We start from the raw sequence: 25,430 nt of genomic DNA on the forward strand, positions 1-25,430 counted from the left end.
ATGCCTGGTTTTCCAGCTCTGCGTCTGAAAGGAGGCCCTGTCAGTAAGTGTCTGCCCATCTCGCCTGATCCCAGCCCATAGTACCAGGGAGACACCTGAGGTGCCCTCCTTAGGCAGCTGCCCAGCTGGAGTGTGTGGTTGGCTCCAGTGAGCAGATAGCACAGGTGTGAGCTTAAAACAAAAAATGGCCTACATTTGCTGGGGGAGTATCTTCAAGGTCGATAGCTCTCTCACTAAAGTGAAATGGAAACCCCAATGTGGTTCGGCTGGCCTGAGTGATAAATGCACTTGTTATTATTCTCTGATTCGCTCTGTTCATGGAGAGTTTAGTCACGGGAGTTTCTATTCTCAGGAACTCGCAGCACATCACAACACACAGCTTAATTGTCCTCATAATAATTCTGCTCTGTATCAAAAGCCTTTACAGGCAAGGGGTGGGGGGCAGTTATGAGAAATCATGTGTGTTAGAATTGCTACCCATGCTTCGAGATCATCAGATAAAAGTTAATTAATAACACACGTACGTGTACAGGCCACCTCTCTAATCTTAAATTCAGGTTATAATAAAAGGATGGCCTATTCTATTTTCAGCCTTCTTTAACCCTTGAAATTGTGTTGATTTTGAAAGTAAAAATCCAGCATCCTGTTAAGTTAAGGAAAGACAAAAACAGATGAGAATTATAGAGCAGTAAGAGTCTGGCTCAAAGTGGTAAGAATTATTGTAGGACAAGAAAGCATTGGGACTTCTGGTGGGACCAAAGTGAGGCGGCGGGGCAGGGGCTGGCACCTCTCGCAGCAACCATGGCATATACCGGCCGCACCGTGCCTCTCATCGTGACGAGTGTGTTCTGGGGCTTCGTTGGCTTCCTGGTGCCCTGGTTCATCCCTAAGGGCCCCAACCGGGGAGTTATCATCACCATGTTGATGACCTGTTCAGTTTGCTGCTGTCTCTTTCGGCTGATTGCAATTCTGGCCCAACTCAACCCTCTCTTTGGACCACAGTTGAAAAATGAAACCATATGGTGCATCAAGCATCACTGGCCTTGAGGAAGAAGACCTGCTCTCCAGTACTCAGTCATTGAGATCACAAAGAAAACTCCTCTAGATGCAAAATCGCCTCCATACCCAGACCACCTTCCTTGAGTCATCCACTTTGGCCGTCAGCTGCCTTAAACGTTCACACAACATTTGAATATTTATTCTACAAAGCAGTACTTTTTCCTGTCACCTGTTTTACACTTTGATGAATGATGTGCCTATTGAATCTAAACTGTGCTGCCTCTATAAAATGTTTATGTAATCTTCCGAGATAGATAGTGCTGTTCTTCTGAGAAATAACATTACTCTCTCCTTGGGAACTGTGGATCTGAAGATGGCTCCTGCCTGCTTACAACATGAGAATCAGCGACGTGTTTAAAAACTGTTACATGACAATAAGACTCCAGTGGGGCAGTCAGTAGGAGAACATGTCCAGAGGGAAAATCTGTCCCACCAGAACTATACCAAAGTATATTTTCATGTTGAATTTCTTATTTCTGCCCTCTTTTGGAATAAATTATTTTTCTGCTTTCTATGGAGAAAAGAAAAAAAGAAAAGAAAGCATTGGGTGATGTCAAGATCTCATCATCGGGAAAATGGAAAGCTACATCATAAACGTTGTCTGCCTAATCATCCTAAGCCTTCTCATTGTAAAGGATGTATTGTCTTCTCAGAAGCAGTAATCTCCTTTGGGACATGAGTAAAATAAGTTGAATTCAGTTTCCCTTTCATGATATAATGAGTACTTCTCCAGTGCAGCATAAGAAATAGAATATCACCCAGGAGAAACGTACATAGGCAGTGATAATGTGGAACAATCTAATAAAGAAAACCCACATGCCCCATGGAGGAGAAGCCCTCTGTGTGTGTGATCGTCATCTTGTGAGTGCTTCGATCACACTTTATAGTTTTGCTAAGTGCTTTAATGTAAATTACTTCAATGAAAAATTCACATCCCTTTGAAATGTATAGGTTAGCCCCCTTTTATTGGTGGGGGCTCTCTTTAAGCTAAAGCTTAAAAAAGATAAGTGATTTGCTCAAGATTAGTTATATTTGTAGAGCTGGAAATTGAATTTCATTCTTCTGGGTCCAAATCCAAGTTCTTCTCCCAGAAAGTTAACGTGTGGACAGGTTGTAGGTATATCTGTGGCCTGGAGCAGTGGCATGCAGTGGGGTGAGCAACCTTATAGAAAAGAATACACTCAAAACTAAAATTTGCATATGAGCTTCCATTATTACACATACTTTCATTTTCTATTTATTTTCCTCTTAGAGGTCAAAATTTCCATTCCTGATTTTAACCCAAAGAAGGGCTAAGTAAATTCCATGGGCCACTCTTGAAGAAGGCAAACTGGAAAAAATATACAATGCCAAATGACTAGCCTAACAGGGTGTGGACACCTTGGTCACCACTCATTCTTGTACAGTTTAACCCTAGTGACAATTTTGCAGGAACAAAATAGCTACTGTTTTTGATATTTGGTCTCCAGGTGTGTCAAATACCTTTTGATTGAGTGCCCAGAGCAGGGCTTTTCAACCTCTGCACTATGGCATATAGGGCTGGATAATTCTTTGCTGTGGGAGGCAGTCCTGTGCATTGTAGCACATTTAGCCGCATCCCTGCCCTCCGCCCACTAGATGCCCATGGCACCTCCAAGTTGTGATAACCCCAAAGGTCTGCAGATGTTGCCAAAATCCTAGGGGGCAAAATCTGCCCCCGGTTGAGAATCGGTGGATTCAAGTCATCATTTTTGTGGGTTAATCACTCATTGATGGGTTAGGCCCTGATGGACCATCTAGTCTGACTTCATTTTGGTCATTAAGTTGACCAGCACAGGAGGCTAGCAATAGATCCATTGCTAATCACTTTCCCCGACAGGGCTGTCCTGTGAGAATGGCTTTTTGACAGCTCTTCCCAAGGGCAGCAGCTATAAATCATGGAAAGCAGCCACTTGACATTGGGTATCCACAGTTGGCAAATGCCTCCTTCTGTCTTCCATTTGCATTTCCATCCAGACTGTGGGACTGAGGGAGGTCAGTTTCAGCAGGAAGTGGTAAGTGCATAGGTTTAGGAGGCAACCAGACCTAAATCGAAATTCTGGCTTTATCACTACCTAGCTAGGCGACCCTGGGCAAGTGACTAAACCTCCCTGAAACTGTCTGCTCCTTTATAAAATCAAAATAACTCTACCTACCTTAAAGAATTTGGGAATTAAAGGGCTCAGATGGAGCTAGGCACATAGTAGCACTGTAATAAATATTTTCTATTACTATAAATTAAAAAGGAATGAATGTCTGAACAGATACAGTTAGAAATGTCAAATGGAGTGTCTGCCAGTGGCCAGGTCTGTCTGAGCTAATCTCAAGTGTTTTCTGATGACCTCTGAAGCATGTGCCCATCTCGAGCTCCCTCAAGGCCCTCTCCACCTGTTCCCTCTCCAATGTCCCCGTTCCTCTGACTCTTGAGGGACCTGAGTGTTCCAGAACAAAGAGTCAGAAAGGTGTGGATTCATGTAGAAATCTGTCAAAGCATTGTTGGTTTTAGCAGCTGATCTGTTCTGGGGTGTGAAAAACAACCAAAGTCACTAAGCCACAGAGGGATTGAAATGTGAACAGATGGGCAGATGGGAAGGCAGCTCTTCACCTGAGCAGCACGGAAGTTGCTGCCCTGGCCGGGGCTGGAGGAGAGGCTGGAGGACAGGAAGGGTGGCAGAGAGCTGCCATGGCCAGGATCCCAAGGCCAAGCTGCTAGCACCCATCACACATCTGCAGCAGGGTCTATACTAGGCACCAAGGAGAAAGGGCCAGACCCTCAATAGGATATTTGGTCAGGACAGCCCTGGGTAAAACGACAAAGGAGACTTTTTTAGTACCATCTCTCTTCCCCTCTGCATCACGGAATTTATGCTTGGTAAAGAAGCTAGGAGATCTCCTTTGTCCTAATAATCCCTTTAGTTCACTGGCCCCAAGAAAGGAGGTAGCAGAATCATGAAGCTGGGGGTTGAGCCAGAAAGATGCTGGAGGTGGAATTCAGGTCATGGATGGGGTCCGGTGCCCCTTCTATAGGGAGTTCTAGGTTTGTTCCGATTGACAGTTTGTGGTTCTAGATCTTCGGCCCAGGATGGACTGCCAGCCCAGTGTTCCTTCTGCTCTGCCAGGCTCCTTCCCCCATCCCTGTGTCTTATTTTAACTCTAAATTCTAGGATAATAGGTATCCAAGGAGATCAGTACTGTTTCCAGATCAAATACCAACAATATTTACAATCTATGTGTCCTTATTAACTTGATGCTGCCCCTAAAAGTAGTAATTCACCACCAAGAAATGTTCTCCTGTCCTAGAATACTAAAGAAAATGAGAAATAAGCAAAAGATGACTTGGAAGTCAGCAATTCTACTGCATCCTATTTATAATTGGGTGGATTTTAATACCTGCTTTTAGAACCTACAACACACACACTTTTATTTATTTTATTTTTGGCTGCGTTGGGTCTTCGTTGCTGCACACGGGCTTTCTCTAGTTGTGGTGAGCATGGGCTACTCTTTGTTGCAGTGCACATTGCAGTGGCTTCTCTTCTTGCGGCACACGGGCTCAGTAGTTGTGGCTCGTGGGCTCTAGAGCACAGGCTCAGTAGTTGTGGTGCACGGGCTTTGCTCCCTGGTATGTGGGATCTTCCCGGACCAGGGATCGAACCCGTGTCCCCTGCATTGGCAGGCGGATTCTTAACCACCGGGCCAACAGAGAAGCCCAACACGCACACTTTAAAACACAACATTTTTCATATTTTAATGAGTATGAGGTCAAAGCATACTTATTGTGGAAAACTTAGTAAATATAGAAAAGAACAAAGAGAAAACAAAAATCATTTTAAAAAATTTGCTACTGAGACTCATTAGTATGTTGGTGACTATCCTTCGAGGTTTGAATATGTGCATTTAGTTTTGTAACTTTTTTTCACTGAACAATAAATCATAACCATCTTTCCTTCTTGTTAAGTATTTCTCTATATCAATTTTAGTGCCCATAGAGTGCCATAATTTATGCCACCACTGCCTATTGTTGGACATTTAAATGGCTTCACATTTTGATGCATTATGAACAGTGCTGCTGTGGGCATTCCTGTGCATATATCTATACCCACATTTGGGGTTAGTTCCTTGGAATAAATTCCCGGCAGTAGACTTGCTAGGTCTCCCCTCCCCTCAGTGTCCCTGCTTCTTGGAGCCTGCCTCTGGTGAATTCATGGGCCCAAACTTTGCATCACCCACCTTCCTCGTGAAGCTTCCTAAACTCCTGGCCTATCTCCATCTGTTGGAGATCTCACGTGTGACAGGATACACATCACACCCCTCCTGGCCTGCTCTCCAAAGGGCAGAACGGGTGGCCGTTTGTAACCATGGTGGTCAAGACCAAGAAGGGTTTCTCTTCCTCTCCTTATCAGTCAGACTTCTCCTCCATTCCCCACTGACACCGTTATCATCAGACATACTTCGTTAGGAAAAGGAAGGGAAGTCGGAAGATGTGGAAGAGGAATGAGAGAATGGAAGAGAATTTGCAAAAAAATACAGCAACAGAGTGACGAGTCTTGGCTTTGAAGGCAGACCATCAGCATTCGAATGCTGCTCTGCCATATTCTAACTGTGTGACCTTGGACATTTAACTTAACTTCTCAAAGCCTCAGCACCTCTATCCGTAAAATGGGTGCAATTACACCTATCTCATATGGCTGTTGTGAGGATCCAAAGACGTAACCCGTGTTAGCCCTTAACCCAGGGGCGACACTGAGAAAGAGCTCAACTAAGCAACATCTGTCTCTCTCTTTTTTTTTGTGCAGCTTTTTTGTTTTTTATTGAAGTATAGTTGATTTACAATGCTGTGCCAATCTCTGCTGTACAGCAAAGGGACTCAGTGTTACACACATAGACATTCTTTTTTAAATACTCTTTTCCATGATGGTTTATCCCAGGAGATTGGATGTTGTTCCCTGTGCTAGACAGTAGGACTTTGTTGCTTATCTATTCTAAATGTAATACGTAGTTTGTATCTACCAACCCCAAATTCCCAGTGCATCCCTCTCCCTCCCCGCTCCCCCTTGGCAACCCCAAGTCTGATCTCTGTGTCATAACAGCTGTCTCTTGATGCTTACTCTATGAAGCAGAAAGGGGAAAGCTGGAGAAGGAAAGGGGAAGCTGGAAAGAAAAGAGAAGAAAAATTAAGAAAACGGAGGGAGGGGAGGCAGGAAAGGTTTGAGGGTGGCAGTGGAATCATTTTCACCTGCCCAGAAGTGGAATATGTATGGAATCCAAAAAATACCCAACCCCTTCCCCCCACCTGCCATTCCCCATTGCCTTCCTCTCTGCCCCCAGTAGACCCCATGGCATCCGGGGAACGAAGCCTTCTGTAACGGTGGGACCTGCTCCTCCAAGCTGACACCATGCTGGGTGTCCCTGGGCAAGACCGCTGGCTCAGCCTCCTTCCCTCACACCCACCCGCAGCGGGGTCCCTTTGAGATGGATTTGAGTGGTTTCTCACATCCCACTTAGGGCAAAATGAACTGTCAGTTCAAAAAGAGGTTTTGGGGGGATGTGTCCCCCACCTGGGGCTAACCCTGGCCAGGGAGGTTGTCGATGACTTGAAGCTGAAGACGACAGCCTACGTGAAGGGAGAGGAAAATTCCCCTCCCTGCTTAGTAAGAGGCTTCACAGAGCTCACCAGCCTGTTGTTTTCTTGGTGTTTCTTTTTCTGTTTTTTTTTTTTTTCTTCATACACATCAGCTTCTAAATTTTACAAGCTGTTGCCTACCTTTATCTCTGAAAGCAGTGGAACATGCTGGACTCGGGAAAGTAAGTGACAGTGAACCGGAGAATAATGGATGGGGTGATAGAGGCAAGGTCTCCTGCTTTCCTCAGCGCTATGAGGGTTAAGCCTTTCTGTGGACAAGCAGCCTACCCACGATGACTCCTAACCTGCTCACCTCTTCTTTCTCTCCTCCCCCCTCACAGATGTGGAATGTGACAGTATTAACGCCTAAGACAATTTTAACAGTATGTGTTTCTAAATTCCACACCCCCCTGCCATTTTTATTGTGGTAAAATACTCATAAAATTTACCCCTTAACCATTTTAAGTAGACACGTAGTGGTATTGAGTATATTTGTATCATTGTGCAGCTACCACCATCCATCCATCCACAGAAGTCTTTTCATCTTGCAAAACTGAAACTATACCCATTAAACAATAACCCTCCCTGCTCCCCTCCCCCCACCTCCAGGCCACCACCATTCTACTCTGTGTCTCTATGAATTTGACTGCTCTAGGTACCTCCTATAAGTGGAATCATACCATATTGCTCCTAGTGTATCTGGCATATTTTCCTTAGAATAATGTCCTCAAGAGTCACCCATGTTGTAACATGTGTCAGAATTTCCTTCCTTTTAGAGACTGAGTACTGTTCCATTGTATGTATATATCATATTTTGTTTATCCATTCATCTGTTGGTAAATAATTGGGTTGCTTCCACTTTTTGGCTAGTGTGAATAATGCTGTTATGATCATGGGTGTACAAATATCTCTTCTAGACTCTGCTTTCAGTTCTTTTGGGTACATACCCAGAAGTGGAATTGCTGGATCGTGTGGTAGTTCTGTTTTTAATTTTCTGAGGAACCACCAAACTGTTTTCCACAGTGGCTGCACCATTTTACATTCCCACCAATAATGCACAAGTATTCCAATTTCTCTACATCCTCATCAATACTTGTTATTTTCTATTTTTTGATAATAGCCATTTTATTTTATTTATTTATTTTTTGGCTGTGCCACGCAGCCTGTGGGATCTTAGTTCCCCAACCAGGGATCGAACCCACATCCCCTGCAGTGGAAGCACCGAGTCTTAACCACTGGACCGCCAGGGAAGCCCGATAATAGCCATTTTAATAGATGTGAGGTGGTCTAAATTTTTTTAAAAGGAAGAGAAGCCAAAGCTAGGATTTCAGAATTTATAAATATAGAATAAAATATACTATTTAAAAATGACAAGTTAATTTAACAAATTAATGAGTTTAACACATAAAAATATAATAACTGCTTATATAAGTTCCTTCTGAGATGTCAAAGGAGAAAAGAGAGAAGGAGAGGAGAAAACAGAAAGAATGGGAGAAGAAAAATTAAGTAAAATTGGGGCAAGATGAGGAGAAAAGGTGAAAGGGCTTTGAGGGCAGCATCTAGAATAATCTTTTTGGCATTGTGAGGCCATTGGCCCTCCAGATGCGCCCCAGCCCTCCCGCCTGTATGTACGTATTTTTCTGAGGGACATGGATTGCTTTCTGCAGTGGTTCTCTGTGTTGGGAGGGACACAAAGATGAGCAAGCTACTGTTCCTTACTTGGGCCAGAAGGTCAGAAAAAGGGGGTGGAGACGGGGAGCATCTGGCGGCTACACCGGCTCTGCGTCCCAGGCGGAGAGGCCGGCTTCCTTGCTGGGTTGCCTGTGCCAATACCCCAGCGCGGGCACAGATCAGAGGCAGGGCTGGGTGGCATTCAATCTTGTGTTTCATGCACTTTTAAAGCCGCTTTTGAAGGAACGAATGCATCACGGTTCTTTCGTTTCAGGGAAAGCGCCTGTGAGAGAGCAGGGGGTGGGGAAAACTCAGAGCTGGGAGGGGCCGCCCTGGGCTTTGGTCCAACAAAGCCGCCGCTGCCCAGCAGCTGGGCTCTTGCCCTTTGAAAACCGATCGGCCAGGAGCCCCTCGGCCTCTTTCCCTTGGGCCAGTCACATCACATTTTACAGATCCTCAGGAAAGAAGACCCAAGTCCCTGTCCTCTGGGTTTGTGTCCTGGCATCTCCGACGTATCAGTTTTCTGGGCAAACACAGGCTCTAGGTGAACAGCAGCATTTTGCTTCTCTGGTCCCTGAACGGGGTCACGCTTCCATGGAATTCCACGACCAAACCAGATGAATAGAAAGAAAATGAGCAGAGCCGACTAAGTAGGCAGGGCATTGCTGGTGTCTCAATGGGAGTGTCACCTATTCACAAAGCAGGCAGGAAATCTTTAATTAACCCTGTTTCCAGACACAAAAGCCCGTGATAACATTTTATCCTATTTGAATACGTATCTTCAAAGAAGGCGATGTGGGAGCCCTTTTATTTTTGTTATTGGACTGCTAATTTAACACCATGTATATTTTAAACTGTCGTACAAGAACACAAAACCTGTACCTATAAACACGGAGGATGGGGGAAAATCCTTCTTGGAACTCTCCATTCTCTCTTCCATTTTTATTCCACAGTGGCACATTCCTCTTGAGAAAATCCTGCCCTGGATTTTTATTAGTCTTTTGTAAGCAGTCAGGTATTAAAACCTCACAAATCCATTATGTGCTTCTCAGCCCTGCTTTTCAAGCTGCCTCTCCACGAGGTGTGGACTAATGAAATGGAGGGGGAAGCGGCTGCTTTCTCCCTCCTAGAAGAGGCTGAGCCCAAAGACAGACCCTCCTTCAGAGACCCTCAGGGCAGGCTTCCTCCCCGTACTCACCATATTCTTACTGCCCCAAGTTTTAATTTAGAACTATTTGAATTACCAGAATATGCTCCCATATGTGGCCTAAAAATATGCCTGCACACATAGAAAGGGATACATTGGTTTTGCTCCATCAGAGAGGGTCTTTTTCTATTTTGTAAAAAAAGTCTCAAGATTACCATTATGTCATCTTAGCAATGAAATTGTTTAAAAGTTTTTGTTAGTACCTATGCTAATAATATCTAATATTATTCTAATATCTAAAAACAGAGCCGTATTCTGATTTCCACTTTACAAGGCACTCTCATAGTATTATCTCATCAACGCCTCATCACAAACCCTTTGAGACAGGGGTTGTCATTCCCACTTGACAGGTGGGGAAACTGAGGTTCTGGGTGGCTGACTGAGTTCCTTAAGGGAACACAACTAGAAAGCAATATTGTGGGACAAGGACCTGCATCTTCCAATGCCCGGTGCAGTGCCCGTTCCCTTTGGCCCTGCTGCCTTGTCACAAAAAACACTTGATAAAGCATTGCTGGAAGGATGGTGGGTCTGGCTCTGTGAGATTAGTGACCCCTTTGGTCAGGACGGCCAAGTGTGGTTATCAGTTTGAGCCCGGACAAAGGCACCAGGCTGAGGCTGCCGGTGGGTCCTGGAAGCTTCCTGTGCCCCCTCACAGTGGGCGCCCAGGAGCACCCACCTGAAGGAGGGGTGTTGATAACCTAGGGCTGGCCTCCGCAGAGATGCCTCTTTCTAACTCATGCAAAAGTGTACAAACAGCTGGCCGTGGCCCGGCGTTAGTGGTCAGAGCTCTTTCACAAGGTGGGAGGGGACTTTCCTGTGCTGACCCTCTCAGTAGGCGGCAGGTCCCACAAGCCAGAGAGAAAGGATGTGGTAGCAGAGACTGGCCTCTGCAGCGTGGGAAACAGATCTGCATGCCATCGGAGGGGTGCCTGCCAGAGTGTACGCTCTGCCCTGAGCTCAAGTCGGGCTCTGGATGGGGGCCTGGGCCTGAGGAGATCAGGGCTCTGGTCCCAGTTCTGCCACAGATCCCTTTCTGTTTTATTTCTGTATTTCCGTTGACACAGTATGTTCACAGAAGCAATCTCTGTCGAGTCCCACCACAACCCTGTGGAGTTGGCCCGTGATGCTCAGAGAGGTTCAGTGACTTGCCCATGGTCCACAGCACTTTGGCCCCCAAGGCCAGGGCACTTGCCACCTCCCTTCGTTGTGTCTCAAGAACTGCAGTGATTCAGGCAGGTCCTATGTCCCTTCTGAATTGGATTTCTCATATGAAAAATGAGAGAGTCGAGGCCAGAACCAAACCAGTTTCTTGATCTTGCTGTGATCAAAACATGTTTTTCTTTCCACTGACTTTTCCATGTTGCTCATTTCTGTGGCGGACAATGCCTCTTCTCTCGTTATCTCTTGGGAGCAGCAGAGCTGAGGCTGCCTGCCCCTTGGAGCATGGCGGTGTGTCCTTGAAGGGGTCCGAGGGGCAGTGTGGACAGGGAGGCAAGGGGAAGGAGGCTCTGGAATGTGGTGGACCACAAATCCTGCCCCTCCCCCATGACAGCCCTCCTGTCATTTTCTTTCTTTTTTTTTTTTTTTTTTTTTTTGCGGTACGCGGGCCTCTCACTATTGTGGCCTCTCCCGTTGCGGAGCACAGGCTCCGGACGCACAGGCTCAGCGGCCATGGCTCACAGACCCAGCCGCTCCGTGGCATGTGGGATCTTCCCGGACCGGGGCACGAACCCGTGTCCCCTGCATCGGCAGGCGGACTCTCAACCACTGCGCCACCAGGGAAGCCCTGTCATTTTCTTTTTGGTTAATGTCCTGGTTGTTCAACCTTCTTGTCTTCTTTCCCCCATACCCACCCTATGGCCATACTGGTCTCCTCTGGGGCTCAGCCAGAGGGAAGCAGAGAGCAAAATTCATATCGTTCTTGGTGGGAAATCGTTAAATCCCACCCAGAGTGTCTGTGGGGCTTTGGGGCTGGAAGCAGGCCAGAAAGGAGGGCTTCCTGAGCTCCACTCCTCGTGTTCTAGACCCCTGCCCAGGTTTTAACCACCAAGGAAGCCATGCCAGGTGGGAATCCTCCCCACAGGAGCCTGGCACTCCGTGTGCCAGCCAGCCCTGCAGGAGGAATAAGACGTGGGCCCAGATTGCGGGGAGCTCGCAGGAGAGGCAGATGTATAAACATCATTTTCTTGAGTCTCCAGCAATCCAAGGCCAGGATTGAGTTTCTGCAAGTGCAGCTGCTGAACTGTAAATCATTCTACTAGCTGTAGGGCTTCCACCTCGTCATGTCCAGTGAGGAGAGGCAGGTGGGGAGGGACAGGCCCACTCACACCACCCCTGACCCCACACTGCCGTGGCCCGGGCCATCTGAAGATCTGCTCAGGCAGGGACGTCTTCCTTGCAACACTCAGACCCTCGCTTGCCTCTGTTTTCCTGAAGTAGCAACGGTGGGAGTTAAATGTAAGACGTGCTTTCAGGAGGCTCTGGCCAGAGGGCTCCAGGTGGCGCCTCATCCTCCGGGACCTCCGCCCTGGCCTCTGGGGTCCCTGAGGGGGAGGGACAAGAAGGGGGGCTGCTGAGAGCCAGGGGCCCTGGCTGTCCCTGAGACTGAGGTGGAAGCTTAAGGGGCCCCCATGCCCACAGGCAGCATGGGGAAGGGGGAAAACAGAGGGAGGAGACGGGGCAGGGTGGGCAGGTGGTATCTGAGTGATGACTGAGGGTAAAGGAACCAGACTCCCGAAGAGCACGCCGCTCTCAGAGAAACAGGAAGAAAATAAAAGTGGGTCACTGGCCGCTGTGCCAGAGCACAAGGAATGAAGACGGGAGAGCTGTGCCTGCAGCCTGCACACTGACCAGCGTGGTCCCCACCTCCCATCCCACTTCTCTACACAGCCCTGGCCCGTCCGCCCCTCAGGCAGAGCTGGGACTGAGGTCCTTTGCCCCCAGTCCCGTACACTGGGTGGCGGCAGTGCAGGGCAGAGGGACACTTGCTGTGGGCAGCCCGGACAGCTGCTGTTTAGGAAACCTCCTGCTGCGACCAATCCAGTGGGCGAAGGATTTCTCATGTCCCTCGGGAAGTGGCTGAGGTGACTCTGGGCTGGAGGAGGGAAGGGGACCGACACCTCTTCTCGGACTCAGTTCATGCCTCGAGCATGCCGAGGAGCACTGCTGGAAAGTGCTGTGCAAATGTAAAATACTTTCAGTGTCATGGTCATCGTCATGACTGGGCACATCGTGCGCCAACCCTCCAGCTGGCCTCCAGAAGCAGGCGCTCCGCGGCGGGTGACGTGGGCCTTGCCGCCTCACAGAACAGCACCTCTGCCTACCGTCTGTGTGACTTGGGGCAAATAACTTAACCTTCGTGATCCTTGCCTCCTCTCCGTAAGATGGGGAGAATATGACCCATCCCCCTGGTAGGGTTCTGAGGATTAAATACACTTTTATAACCAGTGCTGGGAACATAGGAGATAGTAATAGATACCAGCTCCCTTGTGGGGGAAAAACTAGCATGAATGTTTTAAAGGGCACGAGGACATCCGAGGTTGGTGGGAAAGCAGAGTAGGAAGGAGAGGGTGGCTATTCTTAGGGTCTAGGTGACAAAGCCCCAAGAGGGGCTCGGTCTCCTCCACTGGGCGTTGTAATTGATAAGTTAAAGGTATTCGAATGTTGGCGAGCTGCTCGATGGGTACAGCTGTGGGGAGTATTAGATCAGATTGGGCAGCTCAGAAAGGGCCCAAACCAGGGCTCACCCCAGGCCTCTCCCTCCCCCCATTTTAGCTACTCATCCACCTTGAGGCAAAGTTGGGCTCTGCCCTAAAGGACTGTGGCAGCGTGTGTAGGAGAAGCCACTTCCCACTCCCCGCCACCCCACCTTCCCTTCCCAGGCTCTCTCCCAGTAGAAGAGACACAAGGCCTTTGGGACCTGAGTCCAGAAGGATTCCTTAAAGTCACTCCGGCCCTGCACGATGCTGGGAGGCCTGAGGCCCGGGCCTCCCTGGGCTGCTGCTTCCACAGCAGCTGGGTTTCCTCTGCTGCCTGTCACAGCTCCGCTCTCTTAAAGGTCAGCACCTGGCCCCAGCCTGCAGGGGCTTTGCTTCTGGTGAGGGCAAGAGACGGGAGAGGGATGTGGGCAGAGGAGGGAAAGGAGGGGAGTGCCAACCCAGTGTGCAGAAGTGTGTTTGGGAGACACAGAGGAGAGAGGCTCACTCCACTTAGGTACGACCTGAAAGTCAGTGACTTGACAACCAAGCAGCCTCTTGGCTGTCGGTGGGGAGGACCCACCTGCCTTCTTTCTTTATCACCAGTACCTGCAGGAGCTCAGCATTTCGTGAGCACAGTTCCGAAAGATCACGAGAGAGAGGAGATGTCATTTTGACCCCTTCATCCCAGAGCAGTGGGGGATGGGGACTGAAGCTGCTGTGGGTTCAAGATCGTCCTCAAGTCAGGGGACTTTTCAGGGGAAGGCCTCTAAGTCCTGCTGAGACAGTTCAGAGCGCTGAGCCTCTTTCTAAGAGTGGTCCACAGGGTGACTAGAGCAGGTCCCCAGGGAAGCGGGGTGCGTAGGTTGCTTAGTCAGGGCTCACACCCAATGAAGGTTACAGAGAAGCCTGCTGCCAAAGGCCGGAAACCAACTTCAGTGGAGGCCCGGGGTCCTTCTCAGCACCCAGTATAGGGCTTTTCCCCACCTGCCCTGTGCCTTAGTATCCCCTGTAAAATGGGCAAAAAGGATTTCCTGATGAGCCTCGTGGGGCTAAATGAAGTGATGATCTTGTGATTCCCTCTGCTTTTCTGGGAGAAAGTTGGGACAGTGGTGCCAATTTTGATGTGTCTCCATCTGGAGTACTAAGTATTAGTCAGTTCAATAAGCTACTTTTTCTTTTTTTTTTTAATGTATTTATTTATTTATTTGGCTGCGTCAGGTCTTAGTTGCGCGGGCTCTTCTACGTGGCGCGAGGGCTTCTCTCTAGTTGTGGCACGTGGGCTCTACAGTGTGTGCTCAGCAGTTGCGACGCACGGGCTTAGTTGCCCCATGGCATGTGGGATCTTAGTTTCCCGACCAGGGATCGAACTCTCGTCCCCTGCATTGGAAGGTGGGTGTTTAACCCCTGGACCACCAGAGAAGTCCCTCAATAAGCTATTTCTTAAGCCCCTAATGCTCAGTCCTGGATTGCATCATGAACTTACTGCATTTATCCTCAAGAAACTTAGGGTTTCAGAAAGAAATAAGACATTTCACACAAAATAATCAGAGCAGTAATTCTGAATTTTTCTTTCAATCTCAACCCATGTTGGATGACACTGGAATCTGTGCTCCCCGTGGGCTCACAGAAATCCCACTCTCACCCTACTCCCAACTTTCTCCCCTGGTCAAGAAAACTTTTGGAAAGCAAATAAATGAAAATGATTTTAACATAGGCATAATTTGACTCCACTCTAAATTTTGTAATAGGTGTAAGTAAGTTATTTCCAAGTTTTTGTATTCTATCTATTATAAATAACAATGTTCTTATCACACCTCTTAATGGATAATGGTCGAGAACCAATGCACTAGGCACTGAGTCTCAGGCAATACTATAATTGTGCTTTATACCAGCCTTATTGTTGACTTAAATATTCACATAAATCTTACATGTGAAAACAAGCTATAGGTTGGAGTGTTTTCACATTATAAAAATTGCCAAGAGTGCGTGATAAAAGCCAAATCTTTTTATAACAAAATAAGTATATATTTTATGGGGAACACAGATGCATCTTCACGTTTGATTTGAAGCAGAGTGGGTGGAAGAGTTAAAAGGTTTCAAAAGGTCCTGCTTAAACCATTCTCTAAAATGTCTCTATTTTCTCTAAACTTACCTGAGAAGAATACTCCACAGTCACCCTTGTTTACATGCTCCAGAGCCTACTGTCTTAGGTTTAAGAGGTTCCAGACTAAACTTTTAGAGCTGGGAGAGATCTCGAGGTGGCTCATTGGCTGGCTGAACAGGAAGAGACCTCCAGCGGTGATGGGGGGCTTGACTGGGAAGGGGGGTGGTCTCTGAAAGGTGAAGCAGCACTATAGTGGGCACAGCTGCTACGGTTTTCTTTGTATATTAAAGAGTACCGTGGGGGCCTTCCCTGGTGGTGCAGTGGTTGAGTCCACCTGCCAATGCAGGGGACATGGGTTCGAGCCCTGGTCTGGGAAAATCCCACATGCCACGGAGCAACTAGGCCCGTGAGCCACAACTACTGAGCCTGCGCATCTGGAGCCTGTGCTCCGCAACAAGAGAGGCTGCAATAGTGAGAGGCCCGCGCACCGCGATGAAGAGTGACCCCCGCTTGCCACAACTAGAGAAAGCCCTTGCACAGATACGAAGACCCAACACAGCTAAAATAAATAAATTAATTAATAAACTCCTACCCCCAACATCTTCAAAAAAAAAAAAAAAAAAAGACTAGCGTGGGTTCGTGTCAACTCTTTTTCCAGCTAAATTAACCCTTTTTTCTTTACTCTTTATTCCACTCTCCAAGCTGTTTCCCTTTGTCATGCCCCTACTGAAACTTCTCCAGTTCTTCTCCATTTGGCACACGTTGAGAAGTTCTAAACCAAACACCAAATGTTCAGGGAAATGTGAGAACTGTGTTTCTTTGACTCCAGGGCAGGCTTGTGTCTTAACTGTAGGGCTACCCTGACAAATCACCCTTACCTGGCCCAGGTCTACTATCTTTTCAGATCCATTGGATGTCTGCCTAATTGGGTCTTGGCCTGGGCTGGGACTGGGATGACAGACCACAGGGCAGTGGCCATGGAGTAACATGGTCCAGCCAGTGCATGCTTCTGGATTCTGAGTAACCTCTCAGCATGGAGCTAGGTGTTTTGGTTTGAGGCATGGGAGACAATGGAGAAGTAGAAAATGTGGCGCCACAGTCAAGAAGCTCACTCCCAAATGGGCAAGGCAAGACCCATGGTCAAGAGCAATAAAGAATGTAGTCGTGATAAATGGCTTGGTGCAGAACAAGAATTGGCATTTGTAGGCAACCTTGACTGATTGGTAGAACCTGGATCCGTGTACTGACAGGACAGGGGAGGGGTTCCGGGTGAGGGATCAGCTGTGGTCTGGGCATGGAGGGGGCAGGTGTTAGTGAGGCCGCACAGAGGCAGACCTGGATGGGGGGGAGAGATGTGGACAGGGGACACAGGTAGAAGGTTGGGTGACCAGGGTATGAGGTGCTGAAGCCACACAGCGGCGGGGGGAGTGGGAGTAGGGGTGAGAGGTTTGCAATGTGATGCAAAAGCAAAGCGGAACTTCTAGGCGGGTTTTGAAGGGGAAGGGGAGGGAAGGGGGGCATGACCACCAATGGGCTGCAGTGTGTGGCGGATCGAGGTGGATGTGTCACATCATGTAATTGCCACCGTCTTGTGGTCACAGAAGCATGGTTGTGGAAACTAGATAGGCAGATCTAGGGGGACCTTTGAGCTAATCGAGACTGACCTCCTTTTCTTTTGATTTCTTTCTGGTTTAGTTTTCATTCCAGTTAATGCCCCTCCCCTACCATTTTCAAAGTCATGCATATTTCATTTAGAAAATGTTTAAAGTACAGAGAAGAATAAAGAAACAAACAAACCGCGATCATTATCCATCTTTGTAGAATAATCATTGTTACCAGGGTCATCGATTTCTTTCCAGTCTTTATTTTTATGCATTAGTTTCTTTACATGGTTGGGATTAAGCAGTGTAAATAATGCAACTGTTCATTAACCATATGGGTTTGAATATTTTTAGGGCCAGGGTGTTTTAAACCCTTTTGGTGACCAGGATCTCATTACATCTTTAAGCATACTACGCCTTTTGAAAAGAGAGATAGCTTTAAAAACGTTTTTCCATTTATGAAGTAATATATGCTTACCTAGAAAATACGCAGAACTTAAAAGCGTAAAAATTTTAATCATCTATAATCCTATTGTCCAGAAATCACCTAACCTATTGTTGATATTTTGCAGTATTTCCTCCTAGTATTATTCCAAAATAATGTGCATTTTAAAAACAAAATTGGAATCACATCATACAATTTGGATCTTGCTATCTTCATTTACCGTAGCATACAAGTTTCCATTTTCTGACAGTTGTGAACATTATATTAACCTAACATTTATTGAGTACTTGGAAGAAACAAGGCCATTCAAAGCATTTTATATATATTCACTCATTTTAATCTTCACAACAGTCCTTGAAGATAAGTACTATTTTTCATTCCCATTTCACAGACCAGATAACTGAGGCACAGAAGGTGGGATTTGAAGCTGGACATTCTGACTCCACAGCCAGCACTCCTGCCCACCATATGGCCTCTCCAACCCGTTTTCAGCGAAGCTTCTTCTACTGATCAAGTACACACACACACACACACACACACACACACACACACACACACACACACACACAGTGTGTGTGTATCATGGAAACTCTTTTCCATGAGACAGACTTTCAAATATTGAAAGCATCTCTGAGGTCCCCAAGTCTTGCCTTTGCCAACCTTAACATCCTCAGCCGTTCTTCATGGTTTGAAAGCCCTTCGCCATATTCCCCTTCACTCAGGCAGGTCCAAGTTCTTCTGTGTCCCTTTAACTGGGCAACTAGAAACAAAAGTAAGGCTATGGGGTAATCTGCTCAAGGCTGGTTGCAGCCAGCCTCTCAACCTGTGTGTGCTGGACACTGGACACCTGCCAGCGTAGCCAGAAGTGCATTGGCTTTTACGTATAAGACCTGAACTACCATAACAGAGTGCTTTTCCCAAATCCCTCGGCCCTCACAGCTCCATGGCCTGGCTTGTCCAGCCTTTTCATTCTTTACCTGGTCCCGCAGAGCACATCCCAGAAAAAAGACATCTAGGGATTTACAAGGGCCTTAGTGTGGCTGGGCTGAGAACTTCCAGGACAACCTGGCGGGGATCAAAATGACAGTGTCTGGCCGGCCTGGGTCAGTGGGGCGGGAGGGGAGACCCAGATCTGGCGGCAGGGCTGGCAGCTGCCCCAGTAGCACCTGTGGTTCTCCAGACGGCTTCCCAAGAAGGCATCAGCAGTCCCAAGAGCCAGTCTGCGAGAGTCTGAGTGGGTGGGAGGGGGCAGTGAGGAAGGGGTCTTCTGGGTGGGTGCCGGCACAGCCAGTAGGGCCCTCCCCATCCCTGGGTCTGCGTGAGAACAAGAAACGCAGCTTTGCTTGCCTGTCACCTGGCACTGAGTTGAGGTTGGCGTCAGGACTGGCTCCAGGTAAAATTGCCAAGATCACGGACTTTGTCCCTAACACCTTTTTCCCTTTAAGGTCTCCTGGCCTGGTCAGTCCTCCTTTCTCTCAGGGTCCTGATAGAGGAGAGAGAGCAATGTGATAAACAGTTTCATAGTAAGGCATTCACAGTGCACAGAAGCTTGATGTGTTACCCCTCTCAGGGTCATTTCCGTTCTATCAGAGACCTCTTAGAGACCCAGATGCCTCCATCTGAAGGTATTTTCTGAGAGGGGACTTCCTGCTGTCCCTCAGATTACAACAGGGTGGCTAGCAGCCTCTTCATCTCTGTGCATTAAGAACAAATATACACACCGGTAGTGATCCTTTATATCCTTGTGCCTTGATTTCCCCATTTGTGAGAAAAGGATAATAATAACGCATCCCTCATAGGGTTTTCTGAGGATTAAATGAGATGGCGCATGTAAAGCTCTTAGAATTAAAGCTGGAACATAGTTAGCTTTCAATATATGTTAGCCCTTATTATTACTGTGAGTTATTAATCTGATTATAAAGCAGCTTCGCATTTCTTATGCCATTTTATCCCTATGACAACCCTCTGAATTTAGTTTTATTGCTCTGATTTTATAGGTAAAGAAAGGAAATTATGTATGCAGCTAAGTAAGAGTGGAGCAGAGCTGAATGCTCTCTGAAAGGGTTGTTCATTTCCCCTGCTCGGCAGGGTTTAGGGAGAGCCCAGGGGCACAGCCCTGGGCCTGGCACCCTGGAGGCACAGAGAAGCCCCAGAATCAGAGCCCACCTTGGGGAGCTCACCAGAATCTCAGAAAAAGTGCCAGCAGCCTGGGAGAGGTACCATTTCAACCCATAATATTGTACTTAGCAGTGAAGCTGCACTTCTAACCAGCTCCCTGTCTTCCGAAGGAGGAAACCAGGGTGGCTCTTTCTGTTCCAAACACATATAAAATAGAGAAAATAATATAATAAGCTGTCTGTACATATTTCAGTATGTATCTCTAAAAGTTAGGGACTTTCTAAAAAAACATAACCACAATACCATTATCCTACCTACACAAATTATAATGCCTTAATATCATCAAATATATGGTCAGGGTTTAATTTTCTCCAATCTTTTTTTTTCCTTTTTCAACATTACAGTGTGTTTGTTTGAAGGAGGAGCCAGCTGGCTTATATGCTACTTCATCTTTTAAATCTATAGTTTCCTTCCCCATACCCCGTCCTCCCCACAACCCTCTTTATCTCCTTGAACTGAATTGTTGAGGAAGCCAGGTTGTTTATCCCATAGAGTCTCCCACAGTCTGGATTTTGCTGACTGCATCCCTGTGGTGTTGTGTGACACGTTCCTCTGCCTCCTGTATTGTATAAACTGGCAGCTGGATCTGGAAGCTTGATGGGATTCAGGTTTGACGTTGTAGCAAAAATACTTCAAGGTGGTTTGGTGTATTTCATCCGGAGGTTCATGATGTCCCGAGGTCTTTCTTTTGGTGACATGAGAAGCAATTGATGATCATTGCTTAGAGCTGCTATTTCATTAGGGGTTAGCTCTTTATTCATTTATTTGGTGGAATATTTCTATAAAGTCCTCATTAACTATTTGGTTACCCTGATAAATACCCAGGATAAACACTTATTTATACTGATTTGTTATCTTTAGATAAAATGATGGATACGATGCTTGTGATTGAATTAGAAATAATCCTGGGAAGGGGGGAGTGGGTAGGCATGTAGAAAAGGAAGAGCCGTGAGTTGATCATTGTTGAGCTCGAGTGATAAGTGCACAGAGGGTTCATTCCACTATTCTACTTTCGTGTGTGTTTGGTATATTTTATAACCAAACGCAGGGTTTTTGTTTTTTTTTTTTCGGTAAAAAAATATTAAGGAAGGACTTGGTTCCCAAGCATCCTACAAAGGAAAGCAATGAGTGTGTTGGTTGGTTCTAGTGTCATGATGACTGCACGGACTTAAACATATTTACGTGTTTTAATCCATTGCAGCCATTTTCTCATGGATGCTTAAGTGGTTCTATCATTGGCCAGTGGGAGCCTCTTCATGTTGGTGCCTAAGTTCTTTCTGACCCAAGTCCAGTGGTATTTGATAGCATCCTCGCTTTCTCAGTATAAGAGTCCTATTTGCATTATGCGTCTCCTACCCAGACCTGGGCCATATTTCCACGGTAGGGCTCTGTCTTTCCCTAAGAGTCTTTTCTGTGCCTGGCCACTGTTATGAAAAAAGATCTCTTAGAGGCTCCAGTTAGACTCTGTCACCAGTAGCAGAATTTTTCTCTCTACACACCGAACAAGCGTGCCTTGGCCTCCCTTCACCTCCCCACTGCCGCTGCACTCCCACCCCACCCGAGCAGGTGTCTCCGCGATGCGTTGACTGCGCTGGTGGGTGGGTGGAGGGGAAGGGAGATTAAAATCTGACTTTTAAGGCTCAGGCAGTAACTTGCTTGAGGCTGGCTCCCCCTCCCCAGCCTCAGCCCCACCCCTAGACTCAGAACCAGAGAGAAGGAAAGGAGAGCAGTGAGAGTTCAGTATCTCTATCTATTTATCTATCTAATTTAGGCAGGTTTATCTCGCGCAGTAAATCGGAGAGAAACGTTTAGGGAGGAAACAGTGGGCTACTCCGGTTTACCTAGCTTCATCCAATCTGCTGGGGCAGTTGGGGGGTGTGCAGAGCAGGCAGAGCCCTCCAGAGACAATGTAAGATGAAAGGGCACAGAGGACTAGAGGAGAATCGGCCAAGAACAGCCTTCAGATAACGCGAGGCGCCTCCAAGTAGAAGACAGCCCAGCCATACTGGTTAACGTCCAAGGGCAGAACTAGACCCTATGGGTCAGTGTGACAGGGAGGCTGGTGACAAGGAGAACCACCCAGTGACGGAGTGAGAAGCTGCCACATGAAGCAGGGAGCTCCCTTCCCAATGAGAGTCCCGAAAGGTCTGTAAGAGCTCCAGTGAGGAATGTTTGGGAAGGGGGTTCCCATATGACGACCGGGCACATACTCAAAGAGAGAAGAACATGGAGTTTTTGTGGCAGAGGAGAAAAGATCCAGGGCTCACGGTTGGACACACCAGCTGTGTGAACTTGGTCAGTTCCTTCCCACTCTTTTACACAGTGGGGGTAATAATCACACCTCACCCTCAAGGCTACGTTAAGGAAGAGGTGAGCTGAGAAACTCGGGGGATCCCTGGAGGTATGACTGAATGCTTCTCACATCTCTGCTGGGGAACCTGCACATAGGCAAGAAGCCACTGCATTTGTTTTCAAAACAGTGTCTAGGTTGAAACTGCTCCCAGATGAAGTTGCATGATAGAAAGACCCAGCGTGAAGGAGTTGGCTAGCAAAGGGAGGGAGAAGCCAAGCTTGCCCCCTGGGGCAGTGGATGGAGGCTGTGGGGGGAAGCTGGTCGTTTCAGAGGATAGAATCACCCAGAGGCCCCAATAGTGAGTCTGAATATGGAAATATTGCTTTTCAAATAGAGGTCTCAGAATAGAGCTCTCTGTAAGACTATAGCTGTGCGTGTTTGTGTGTGTGTGTGTAAAACTTAAAGGAAACGAATGGCGGCAGCCACCTGAGGAGTCCACGCCTGGCACCCTTCCAGGCCTGACCTATAGAATATTTACTTGAGCTGGAGGGTAAAGGCCCGAGGAGCAGACCTGCGGGGAGGCCAAAGGCAGGGGCCAGAGTGGAGGGTTTCCACGCACCGGCATGTGTGCCACAGCTCTGAGTGCCAGGCTGCACAGGGCGTGGACCAGGCCAACAGGACAGGGAAGTTCTAAGCCGTGGGGCCATCCAAGCCTGTCTAGCAGTTATGCTATGCGGGAGGGGCATGACCAGACACAAGATGGGCAGCAGTCTCTCTCACGAATATGTACGCATTTAAAGCACTTCCTATACATGCCTCTGTCCCCTTTGATTTTTATTTCTTTAAAAAAAACCATGACAAATTAAATATAAAAGTTGCAGGAGGACCCGATTTTAATGATGGCAAAATCCTAGTAGAAGTGTAATTACATCTTTTCTAACCTGGCTATAAAACAGCGATCTCGGTTATGTTGTTACTGCCCCCTTGACATAGTCCTAAATGTTTCCTTCTTAATTTTGCTGCATTTCAATAGATAAAGTCAGTTTTGTTAGACTTGCTTTTCCCTGTGTGCACACACTGCGTGTATGGGTGTGTACAGCCACACTTAGCAATAGGTATGGTTTTGCCAACCTGGGCTGCTGCCTAAAACACTTCCTAAGTTTTTTATTGTGAAAGTTTCTCAGAATATCATTGAAAATAGTACTTCCAGGAAAATATAAGTGAATATATATTTGATCTCAAAATGAGGAAACATTTTCTGAGCGTATGACTAAAAGCAAAAATACTGATGTTGTAAATTGCAATTACTATGTGTCAAAGACACCAAATGAAAAGTAGACGACAAAGTGGAAAAATATCTGCAATATATACAATGGGAAAAGGGTGACTATCTCCAGTATGTAACATGCTTTTAGAACTCACTTAAGAAAGAACGTCAAAAAAAAAAAAGGAAGAAAGAAAGCAAAAGTCATCCCCACACCAGTCCTAAAACAACAAACACACATGAAAAAAATGTTCAACGTTTAATAATCAAAGAAATGCAAAATGTAAAATTAGAATCTGCTTTTTGCTTACAGGTAGGCTGTTTGGGGTTTTGTTTGTTTAATGATCGTACCCAGTGCTGGTGAGACCGCAATGAATTAGAGCCTTTCAAAAACTGCTCAGGGTAAATTGGCCCCATCTTTCTGGAAAGTAATTCGGCCCTAAACTTAAAGAGTTTCAAAGATATTTATTCCTGGTGGCTGCATTTTCCTGTGTCTTAATTTATTTCTTAAGAAATAATCAGAGGGATGAAAATATCTATGTTTAAGGATGTGTATTGCAACACTATTTATAATACAAATCAACAATAACCTAATTTCTAATAATAGAGTGGCTAAATAACTGTATATAACAAAAATAGCCACAAATAAGGTAGTCCTAAGTAAAATCAAACAAACAAAACCCCTAAGGTTTTGAAAAAAATGCATTAGAATAAACATTTAAAAAAATAACAATACGTTAACAGTGATTATGTTTGAGTGCTAGGGTTGTGGGTAAGTTTTCTTTTCTTTTTCTTTTTCATGCTTTTCTATATTTTCCAATTTTTCTATCATTAACATTTCTATTCCTGTTATCAGAAAATTTATATAGAATATAAAAATTAGTTCTCTCACTTTTGAATTGAGAAATCAAATTCATCCTGATGTTACCCAATGACCTAAGAAAGAGCAGGTTTGGGGCAAGAGAAGTAAGGAGTCCTGCTTAGGACAGGCTAGAACTGAGATGTTCACTAGATCTCCAAGTGGATGTTCAAGTCTAGATTTCGGGGGAGAGTCGGGGCTGTAGATACAAATATTGGGGTCAACAGCATATGGATGGGATTTTAAAGCCCTGAGAATGAATGATGAGATCACAAAAGGAATGAGTTTAAGAAGATTAGAGAAGAGGTCCAAGGCCTTACCCTCAAGACTCTCTAAGACATCTGGGAGACACAGAGGCATCAGCAAAAGGAACGGTGCCCCTGCTACCACCATGGTGCCCAGAGCAGGCACTTAGAAACATTTCTGCAATGACTAAAGGAACAAACAAATGAACTCCAGGGACTGATTTATTCTAAAACCTCAGATCATTTGCCTGCACCCTTTCCTTTATCTCTCCCTCTCCTTTCAGGCCCAATTCTTGAATAATGGGGGTGGGGGGCATGCATCGTTCTTGAATAAAACCATGTTTGGCTAACAAAAAATGCCAGATTAAAAAACGCTGATACAACGCTTATCACCATCAACAGTAGCCACTTCAGCGCACTGGGAAGTAATCCAGCACTGGAGGCCAGGCTGAGACTTAATTCCTTTCTCCAGTGAATCCCCTTGAGTAAATGTGCAACTGAATCTTACAACCGAAAATCAGGAGTCTCCGTCTTCCAGTTAAACTGATTAGTCCTGTGGGCCTTTGGTTTAGAGCCAACACGTTTGGACTATTTAAATGGACTCAGCCCTGCAAATGGATAAATCTTGCTTGCCAAACTTTTTAAAGAAGATTTATTTCCAAACCAGATCACATCTTTTTAGTTTTAGGAACTCCTTTTTTTGTCTTTTTTTAATGTTTATGGCAGCTTTATTTATAAGTGCCAAAACATGGAAGCAACCCAATATCCCTCAGTAGGTGAATGGATAAATAAACTGTGGCATATCTGGAGAATGGAACATTACTCAGTGCTAAAAAAGAAATGCGTTATCAAGCCATGAAGAGACATAGAGGAAACGTAAATGCATATTACCAAGTGAAAGAAGCCAATCTGCTAAGGCTATGTACTGTATGGTTCCAAGTATATAACATTCTGGAAAAGGTAAAAATATGGAGATAATAAAAAGATCAACAGTTGCCAGGGTTTTCGTGGCGGAAGGGATAAGGGATGAATAGGTGTAGCACAGAGGATTTTTATGGCAGTGAAAACTCTCTGTATGATACTATAATGATGCGTACATGATATTATATTTGCTCAAACCCACAGAATGTCTAACACCAAGAGTGAACCGTAATGCAAACTATGGATT

The 25,430-nt window shown here is 46.3% G+C and overlaps 1 protein-coding gene and 1 pseudogene across 1 annotated transcript in view; both read left to right on the forward strand.

Annotated features, from left to right (window-relative positions):
- Positions 1-25,430, forward strand: part of CD247 (CD247 molecule) — a 78,188-nt gene that overhangs the window by 19,423 nt on the left and 33,335 nt on the right. The window lies entirely within an intron of this gene.
- On the forward strand, positions 802-1,047 carry LOC132593606 (V-type proton ATPase subunit e 1 pseudogene; annotated as a pseudogene).

This window comes from Globicephala melas, chromosome 1 (assembly GCF_963455315.2).
Source record: "Globicephala melas chromosome 1, mGloMel1.2, whole genome shotgun sequence".
In the NCBI taxonomy this organism is placed as follows: domain Eukaryota; kingdom Metazoa; phylum Chordata; class Mammalia; order Artiodactyla; family Delphinidae; genus Globicephala; species Globicephala melas.